Consider the following 9,107-nt stretch of genomic DNA (forward strand, 5'->3'; position numbering starts at 1 on the left):
GTGGGATTTCCTGGCCCCTGCAGGGGACAGTCTTTCCTGCAGCCAGTCACTTGAGGTCTGGTCTGGTGAGCAGGCTGCTTCATGCCCCACTCCCTGGAGTTGGAGGTTCATGAACAAAGCATTTTTGTGTATGGATAGGACAGTTATGGGTTCTCAAGCAATTACTTCCTAACCCCAGCCTGTGTGCTCAAGAGATGGTCAGACCCAGCAGGCATGTACTCCCTTTCAAGGAGGACCAGGCGCCTTCTGGGATCAGGGGAATTGTTAAGCTGATCCCAGGAGGGTCCTGCAGCCTAAGGGACCCAACCTGGGCTTCTGAAATTGTATCTAGAAAGGCTGCTGTTGCTGATTTAAAGGTCAGGTGAGAAGACCAAAGGGGTAGCAAGGGTAGGGAATTTAGGAGGGGCAGGCTGGGCCTTGAGGGAGGGAAGCTCACCTAGCTGCAGGACTCCCTGGATATTCTCTCTCTGATGGCCACAGTGGCAGTCCCAGGCCTGCCCCCAAGTCTCCCTGTCCCCTCCCCCTTCCCTTATTTTCAATTTTCATCTGGGGTACTTACTATTGGGCTAAGAAAAAAAGGAGTCAAAGACTCTCATCCCCAAACCCTGGAATCTCAAGGTATTTTTCCAGAAGCCAGGACTGAGTCTCTTCAATGACCTACCTTTTCCTGACCTCTTTCCCAAAATGACCCTACCAGCCCTGCATCCCTAATGAATTACTTCTCCTTTTGTCCCAGCCAGGTGAGTGATCAATAAATAATGCTGCCTGAAATATTGATGGCGAGTTTTACACCAGGATCCCTTAGATGTGCCTGTCATTGGGGACCTCAGGAGCTGACAGAGAAATGCATGGCTCCCCAGAGAGCTCATTCCTGTCTCTGCCAAGAGAAGGTCCTTCTTTGCCAAGATTTCAACCTGTTCCCATCTCAGCTAGACTCATGATTCATTGCCATTAGGTACGAAGAGGACAGATCCCCCAGAGACCGACTCAGCCAGCCCTCCAGGGAAGGATGGGGTAAGCTAAACCAAGCAGGGACCCCTTGATTCCTTTGTCTCCTCTGATGCAACTGAGATCTCATTTCCCCTGTTCCATGTCCATCTTGGATCTGCCAGGTTCAGCTTTCTGAGTAGCAACTCAGAAGGAGACTTGTGGTTTCCCTGGCCACTACCCCAACTATTCAGAGTCTGGGCAGAAGGGACTCTCATGCTCCTGAACTTCTCTGGCCCAGCCATTTTCATCTGGCTTTGTTCTCCCTGGAAGAAGGGGAAGAGAGAGGAAGAGGAGGAGGTAGAAGCTCTTAGCCCAACTGGTGGGCTCCCGGTGCCAGTGCGCTCCGTCAGGGAAGCCACGCCCACTCAAATCTTTGCATTTGCAGTGCCTTCTGCCCAAACACTCTTGGTCTCCTCCTTCACTTGGTCAGCTCCTGTTTGTGCTTCAAGTCTCAGCTTAGATGTGACTCCCCACCTGTCCAGGCCTCTGTGGCCTTCTGCTCTCCTCCCTGACTGCACACATCACCCTGTTTGGTCATTGCCTATTTCCCCATTACACTGAAAGCTGGGGCATAGGCGATGGGTCTACCTCATTCACCACTGTTTCCCCAGTGTTTAGTACAGGGCCTGCCCACAACAAGAATTCAGCACATTTTTCCAGAATGTTCGAATGATGTCCCTGAAAAAAAAACCAACCTTCCAACCTCAGCATCTCTCTGCTGAGCTGTTTGCCTGCACCTGAGGATGGGTGCCTGTGCTCAACAGCAGCTGCCCCGATCAGCTACCCTCGCTCTGCCTCCCCCCGCATGTGCTCATGCTCACTTGCTCTGCTTTTCTCTCTCACGCACACAGATGGGAGTCAGCTTTCCAGCCACATTCAGTTCGCACTTTAATTCAAAAGCTAAATTGGGAAGAAGAGCAGCTTCACACTCTTAATTTAGCCAGGGAGAGAAAAGGGGAGGCAGACTGGATGTTGCCAGGGAAAGGAGAAAGTTGGGTCTGGGGTGGGTAGTGGTGGCAAACGTCCCCAGAGCCCAAGCTGAAGATAATGAAACCCTCACCACCCAGCTCCCGCAAATAAACCATCCAGAGCTGTGACCCCAGAATGACCCCTGTAAAGCCTCTTTCCTACACCAGTGCAGCTATGGCGGGCACTACCCCATCCAGGGGAGGGATTACAGGACGTGGAAGTGACTCAGGTTATCAAAACTATCCAAAGAGGGAGATGCTGCTGCTTTGGTCACTGGTAGTAGGAAACCAGGGAGTCCTTGTTAAATCTAAGTTTAATCCGTCTTGTAATTGCTGAGACAAATGATAAATAAAAACAGAATCCATAAACAGATACTTGCCCACTAATATTCACAGCAGCATTATTCACAATAGTCAAAAAGTAGAAACAACCCAAATGTCTATTAACAGGTGAAAGAATAAACAAAATAAAATGTGGTATATACATAAAATGGAATATGATCCAGCCTTAGAAAGGAATGAAATTCTGACACATGCTACAACATGGATGAACCTCCAAAATATTATGCTAAGTGAAATAAGCCAGGCATAAAAGGACAAATATTACGAACAAATATCTCCACTTACAAGAGGTACCTAGAATAGGCAAATTTATAGAGACAGAAACTAAAATAGAGGTTACCAGGGGCAGAGGGGAAGGAGCAGGGGGGGGAATTACTGTTTCATGAGTGCAGAGTTTCTGTCTGAGATGCTAAAAAAAGTTCTGCACATGGATATTGGTGATAGTTGCACAACATTGCAAGTGTACTTAATGCCACTAGATAGTACACTTAAAAATGGTTAAAATGCTAAATGTTATGTATATTTTATCACAATATATTTTTGAAAAAAACAATGAGTCCAATGTCAGCCTCAAGATACTGTCATCTGCCATGATGGCTCTCTCTATAGCTTGACCAGAGGGAAACTGGCTCCTTTCTGTTCCAAAGATCCCCTCCCTTTGTTGATAGGAACAGAAGTGTGGCCTCTGCCCAGAGTGAAGTGAGGACCCCTGTGCAGATGTTCCTGGGTATAGAAGCTAACTCTCCCTCCCTCTTTTCACCACTTGTCAGTGTGATAATCTAGATGGAAGCTCTTCCCACTGGTTCTGGGTGCCAGCTTCCTCCCAAGTCACTCATTTTGACTTTACCATAAAACAGGGTTTCTATGTGGGTAGGCCAGACGGGGGGATGCTTAGAGAAGAAAAAGAGAGGACCCTTCCATCCAGCCTATCTCACTGCCTTTTGGCCACTGTACCAAGGGAAGTAGATGCACTTTGGGCCCAGCTGCCTGTCAATAAATTGGGGATGTCAGTTTTTCTTGCTCTCTGCCTCTGCCTGGGAGTCCCCTGAAGAGAGCCTCTGTGATAGTTGGTACTGATGCATCCAGACCTCACCCCTTCTCCTGGATGACTGCATGGTTTCCTGGCTGGTCTCACCACCAGTCCTTCCCCACCCAGCCTCCTGGGATTATTTTAAAATGGAAGTTGGCTCTCTCACTGCTGGGGACCACTTCAGTGGATGGGAATCGAATCGGGGGCTCCCACAGTCACTGTGCTTCCCCATGATAACACATATCGCTGTTATAACTGCTTGTTTACTTGTCTGTCTCCCACACTGAGCTATGAACTGCAAAAGACGGAGAACCTGCCTTACTTCTCCTTATACCTCTAATGCCTGGAGTGGAGCAGATATGTGATAAGTAACTGCTGAATGAATGAGTTAAAATGATGTACTCACAGGTCTGCCTCCCCTATTCGGCTTGACTCAAGAACCCCAGTAGGAAGCAAGCTTTGTCTGATTCATTCTGGAGCCCCAGAGAACAGCTCTTGGTATGAAATGGGGTTCAGCCTGAGGGTTCTGAAGCCAGGCTGTCTGGACTGGAATCCTGACTATACCACTGCTGGGCTCTCTGACCTTGAGCAAGTCGTCGGCCCTCTCTGAGCCTGTTTCCTCATCCATGAAATGGGGGTGAGAATGGTACCTATTTCATAAGGCACTGTGAGGACAAATGCCGGTCAAATGATTAGCACGGAGCCTGTCACATTGTAAATGTGTCCTGGGGGTGGGAAGCGGGTAGGGATTGCATCTAGAGAGTAAGGAAAATCAGAGGAAACAAGCACCACCACTGATTTCAGCATCCTGGTATTTGGGTGGGGTGAATGGTGATGCAGGTGCCAGAGTGGGGTAACCCCAGGGGCTGCCTACCCCCTCCCTCCCCCCAGGTCTGCAGAGACCAAGCTCACCCACCACGAAGCTGAGCAGCCCTGGTGCTGGGCGGTGGTGAGGGGCCAGAAATAACCGCCGTTGCTATTCCTGCCTTTCTAGGCTGGATGGGAACGCTGCCTTTCTAATCTAAAGGCTGCTCTAGACTTCCTGCACATCAGTGGACTCTTATGTAACGCTCCCCTCCCTCTGCCTGCCCAACGAGCTTCCAGAGATTTCTGCAGCCGGCTTTGCTGCACACTCAGCTGGGGGTGGGGGGAGCCAGGAAGCCACCACAGGATGGATTTTCCTCTAAGCCTAGGGTCCTGCCAGCCCTGGGCTTGGGAGAGAGGGGTCACTGAGCATAGGGCAGAGGGACTGATGTCCAGGGACAGCAGCCTCTTTCTGCATCTGCAGGGCACTCTGGGGCAAAGCGGACCCAGTGAGCACAACCTAAGTGTTCACCTACCTCTACCCACTCCCTCTTCCCTTAATGGACCCTCTGTGCCACCTCTCCAAGTGATTATGCCCCAGCAACTTTGACTTCAGGCCTCACCTAACTCTGTCCAGCACATGACCCCTCAGGCAGACTCTGAGGACAGAAGCCCAGACCCCAACTCTCCCAGGCAGACTGCTCACCTAGGCCAAATCCTCCATGGGCTCTTCCCTCCAGCCCCTGAATTCCATGCAGGGGGTACATGCCAGGCACCTCATCAGAGCCCAGGGAACCCCCTCTTCCTCAGGCCTCAGCATCACTCTGCATGGGCACATCTCAGAACTTGCCTTTCTCCACCTATCCTAGGGCTCGGGGTCTCCTCTGGTACCCAGCTTCCCATCTGTAATGGGAGTAGATGATATGACTGCACACTCCAGCACTCTGGATGATTCTCTCTCATTTCCCCTTTCTTTCTCCATGTCTCCACTTCTCCCCACCCTCTCAGTACACCTTCCATCCCACCCCATACCTGGCTTCTTCAGGTTTCTTCTCTCCCCTCAAGACCCTCCCTGGGGTGGCAGCAAACCTGCCCCCAGACCCACTGAAGGCCAGATCCTCCACGTTTCCGGCGGAGTCCATCAGCCATCGGAAAGTGTGACAGTCACCCCAGACAGAACCAAAGACAGAGTCACTTCCTGAACCCTGGGCTGGCAAACCGCGATCTGAGCAGCACATGTGGGTGCTGACGTAGCCTGGGGCTGGGGAGGAGGAAGCAGCAATGGAAAAGGGGGCTTGTTTTCCTTTGAGAGCTGCAGCCTGCTCAGCCCTGGATTGGTGTTTGAGATATGATGGTTCCCACTGGCTTTCTCCTGGAGGCTCAGCGGCCATGGACCGGCTCAGTTCTGCTCTTACCTCTGCTTCCTCTCCAGTTTACAAGGAAGTCTGAGCACAGAGGGCAGCTCAGACCTGTAGACCCTCTGAGGGCTTCTCACCTCTTCCAGAGTTTCTGGCATCAGTCACCCAGTGGGCGAGGTCTGAGGGTCCCAGACCCATCCCTCAGTGCCCCCGAGGTCCCACAGACACCCAGACCAGGGAGCACGAATAGCTCAGAGCCTTCCTTACCCCAAACCTGGTTTCCTTTAGGCCCCAGGCCTATTGTCCCAACTGGGCTGTCGGTCAGAAGTTGGGTGTTCTCAAGCCCAAACTAAGATTTGACTCCTTGGGGCCAGTTCTTTTCACCGTATCTCTTCCCCTCTTTGTTCCCCAAGTCACAGCAAACAAACTGTGCCAGTGGCTAGAAGACAAACCAGAGGAGAATGGGGATAACCCAGATGCCCCCAGCCCTACTGCTGAGAAGGCAGACCAGCAGCATAACTCTGTCCAGGAGGAGGCTTTCTTTCTCACTGGTGCCCCATCACAGTGAGGGTAAAAGTGGGCTTTGCAGGGGCTTTGACCCAGCTGCTCTCACTGCTCCTGGGTGGAAGCTGCCTTCCAGGGGCATATACCGTGGAGGTGGGGCAGGGTTGAAACAGCCATGTCCTCCTCTGTGTGAGCTGTGTGAGGGTAGAACAAGGGAGATGAGAGTGGAGGGGTAGTGTTTAGTCCTAAACATTCTCATCACTCATGCCTAAGCCTGAGGCCCTGGACAGATTATGGCCAGACCTCTTTCCCTCCCGAGGCCTTTGCCTAGCTGTCCCCTTTGCTTGGAATGCTCTCCCCACAACATCCCTGCTCTCCCCACAACACCCCTCTATGCAGAGTTGGCGTCTCTGCCTAAATGTCACCTCCTCTCCTCTGAGATGTTTTTCCTCACTTCTCTAGTATGTTACACTAACCATAATCTGAAGATATCCTTTTTATTTATGTAATTGTTTAGTTCTGTCTATCCCACTGAATTACCATTTTCCAAAAGGGCACAACTACATCTGCCTTCTTCACTGCAGAATCCCCAAGACAGCACTGTGCCTGTTACATGTAGTGACCAATAAACCTGTTTTAAAAAGAATGAATGTTTTATTCAACCTTATCTCCCTCTGTTTCCGCATAGGAACCCTCTCTATTCCAGCCTATTTTTTCCAGATAGACCACACCTGGACTCTCCTGGCCATGCACCAGCCCCATTCCTGCCGCCACCCCAACCCCTGTCTAAAAGTGCCTCACTTTCTCACCACAAAGTTTGGTCCTTACCAGGTTCTTTCTCCTCTAAAATACCATCCTTGCCCTTTTCCCAGCCCCCTTACCATGTATGTTCTTTAGTGTAACTGACTTCGGGTGTCAAACAGTGCTGCTTCCTATTCTTAATTCTCATGTAACATGGAATCCAGGCTCTCTTCTACCCAACTGTAAGCTTCTCTGAGGCAGGGGCCTATGCCTCAGGCCTTATTCCTAGGCAGAAATGCCCACAGAAAAGTCCTCAAAAAAAGTTTTTTGTTGTTGTGGATAAGGAGTGTGTTAATGGCTGTAACAGAAACTGAAATAAATTCTATTAAATAAAAAAGGAATTCATTGACCTGCATAATTAAAAAGCCCAGGCTGTATCCAGAGACTTCCTCTGTGTGTGAGTATCTCCTCTTTGATTTCCTCTGCCCTGGCTTTATTCTCAGGTAAGCATTCCAGTCCTGATGGCACGATGGCCCCCAGGCTTACATTCCATTGGCTTAGTACTACCTGGGAAAGAGAATTCCCCTTTTACAAGAGTTCCAGCAAAAGGCCCAGAAGTCATTCTCATTAGCCTGATTTGGATCATGTGCACAACCTGACTCAGTGGCTATGTCTAGGGAGATGGAATGCTCCTGGCCTGAAACATCCTAGATGGATGGCCAGGCCTGGGTGACATACCCACTCCTAGATCAAGGATGGGGTTCTCTTGCCTCAACCACATGGATTGGGGTGGTTCCCCAAAGGTAAATCGCTGGCTGGGAATGTTATGAAAAGAAAGGTTGCAGGGGGAAAGGTATAGCTCAGTGATACAGTGTGTTCCTAGCATGTTCAAGGTCCTGGGTTCAGTCCCCAGTACCTCTATCATTAACAAACAAACAAACAAACAAACCTAATTACTGCCCCCCTCCAAAAAAAAAAAAAAAAAGAAAAGAAAAGATTGGGCATGCAAAGCAAAATATATAGATTATTAGAATTTCCAGTGCCCACCTTCAGCAAGGATCTGAAGATACTGTAGTTCAGCTTACATATTAGAATCATAGGGGAGCCAGTTTGCCCTGGCTGGGGGAGGAAGATGTGCTCTTGGAGACTGGGCAGCTCCACAGAGACAGAAGAAAGATCCTAGGACAAAGTGCCTAGTGTCTGGGCCTCAAAAGCCCAGAAGATTGATTCAGTTAGTTTAGGGTAAGACCTTTCTTTTTCAGCACTCCACAGATGATTCTGCTGCACAGTCAAGGTCAAAAAATTCTGCTCTAGAAAACGATGTTCTACTGCAGCAAGGATTCAGATGAGCTCTTCAGGACAATGTCCCTTGTGTTAGAACTGGAATGTTTCTCCTTCTCTGTACTACTTTTCAGAAAAGAGACACAGGGGTTTGCTTGGAGGCTGAGGATGGGTGGGTGAACTGTGGGCGGTCCTGTGGGTTAGAAGCCCCTGAAAATAACAATAGCCACTGTTTATTGAATGCCAACAACTGCAAGGAAGGCCCTGTGCTTTGGGACTTCACAGATGACAGTCCATGCAAGTTTCAGTCTTCACAACAATTCTTTCATGTGGGTATTATTAACATTAGCTCTATTTTACACTTGAAGAAAGAGATATAAAAAGGCTAGCCAAGGTACTCCACCATGGAGTGTCAAAATGGGTATTCAGACACAATACCATCCCACCCTGACTGACCTGGGCTTCCTACCCAGCAGAAGTCCTCAGAGAGGTGCACAAGCCTGCCCCTAATGGACAACTCTGTACGCGATGGGAGTGGGCCCCCAACATGCCCTAGCATTGGGGATGGGGAGCTCAGACCAAGAGTACAGTCACAAGGGATTTCTGGTTGATTGCTGGATTCCTTAAGACGATTTTTATTACGAATTTTTTTAAAAAATAATTTTTATTAAGAAAATGTACGCGCGCGCGCGTATGTGTCTGTAGAGGATACAGAGGGATGAAGACCAAGCCAGTCACATTCCTCTCCCCCAACTTAAACTCTCTAATTCCGACCTCCTCAGGCTGTTTGGGTTCAAGGAGACCCGAACCCTCCTTCCCTTTCCCTCTGGATGTCGTCAGCACCCTCCCTCCACACACACACTTTCTGCTTTCTTTTTAAATTCAGAAAAACAGCACCTCCCCTGGATTCAGAGCTAGAGCCGGCGCCTTCCCCTACTGGAATCCCTGTTCTTCTTGGGATGCGCACTTGACTGTAAGGAGGGCAGTGGAGATAGGTTGGGGAGGGCTCCCCCTGTTGCATCCAGCTCCCGAGAGACCTGCGGGAATCTTTGGAGCTTACACGCCCCCATAACCTCGCCCTTGACCTGG

The sequence above is a fragment of the Camelus ferus genome, chromosome 3, assembly GCF_009834535.1.
Source record: "Camelus ferus isolate YT-003-E chromosome 3, BCGSAC_Cfer_1.0, whole genome shotgun sequence".
Taxonomy (NCBI): domain Eukaryota; kingdom Metazoa; phylum Chordata; class Mammalia; order Artiodactyla; family Camelidae; genus Camelus; species Camelus ferus.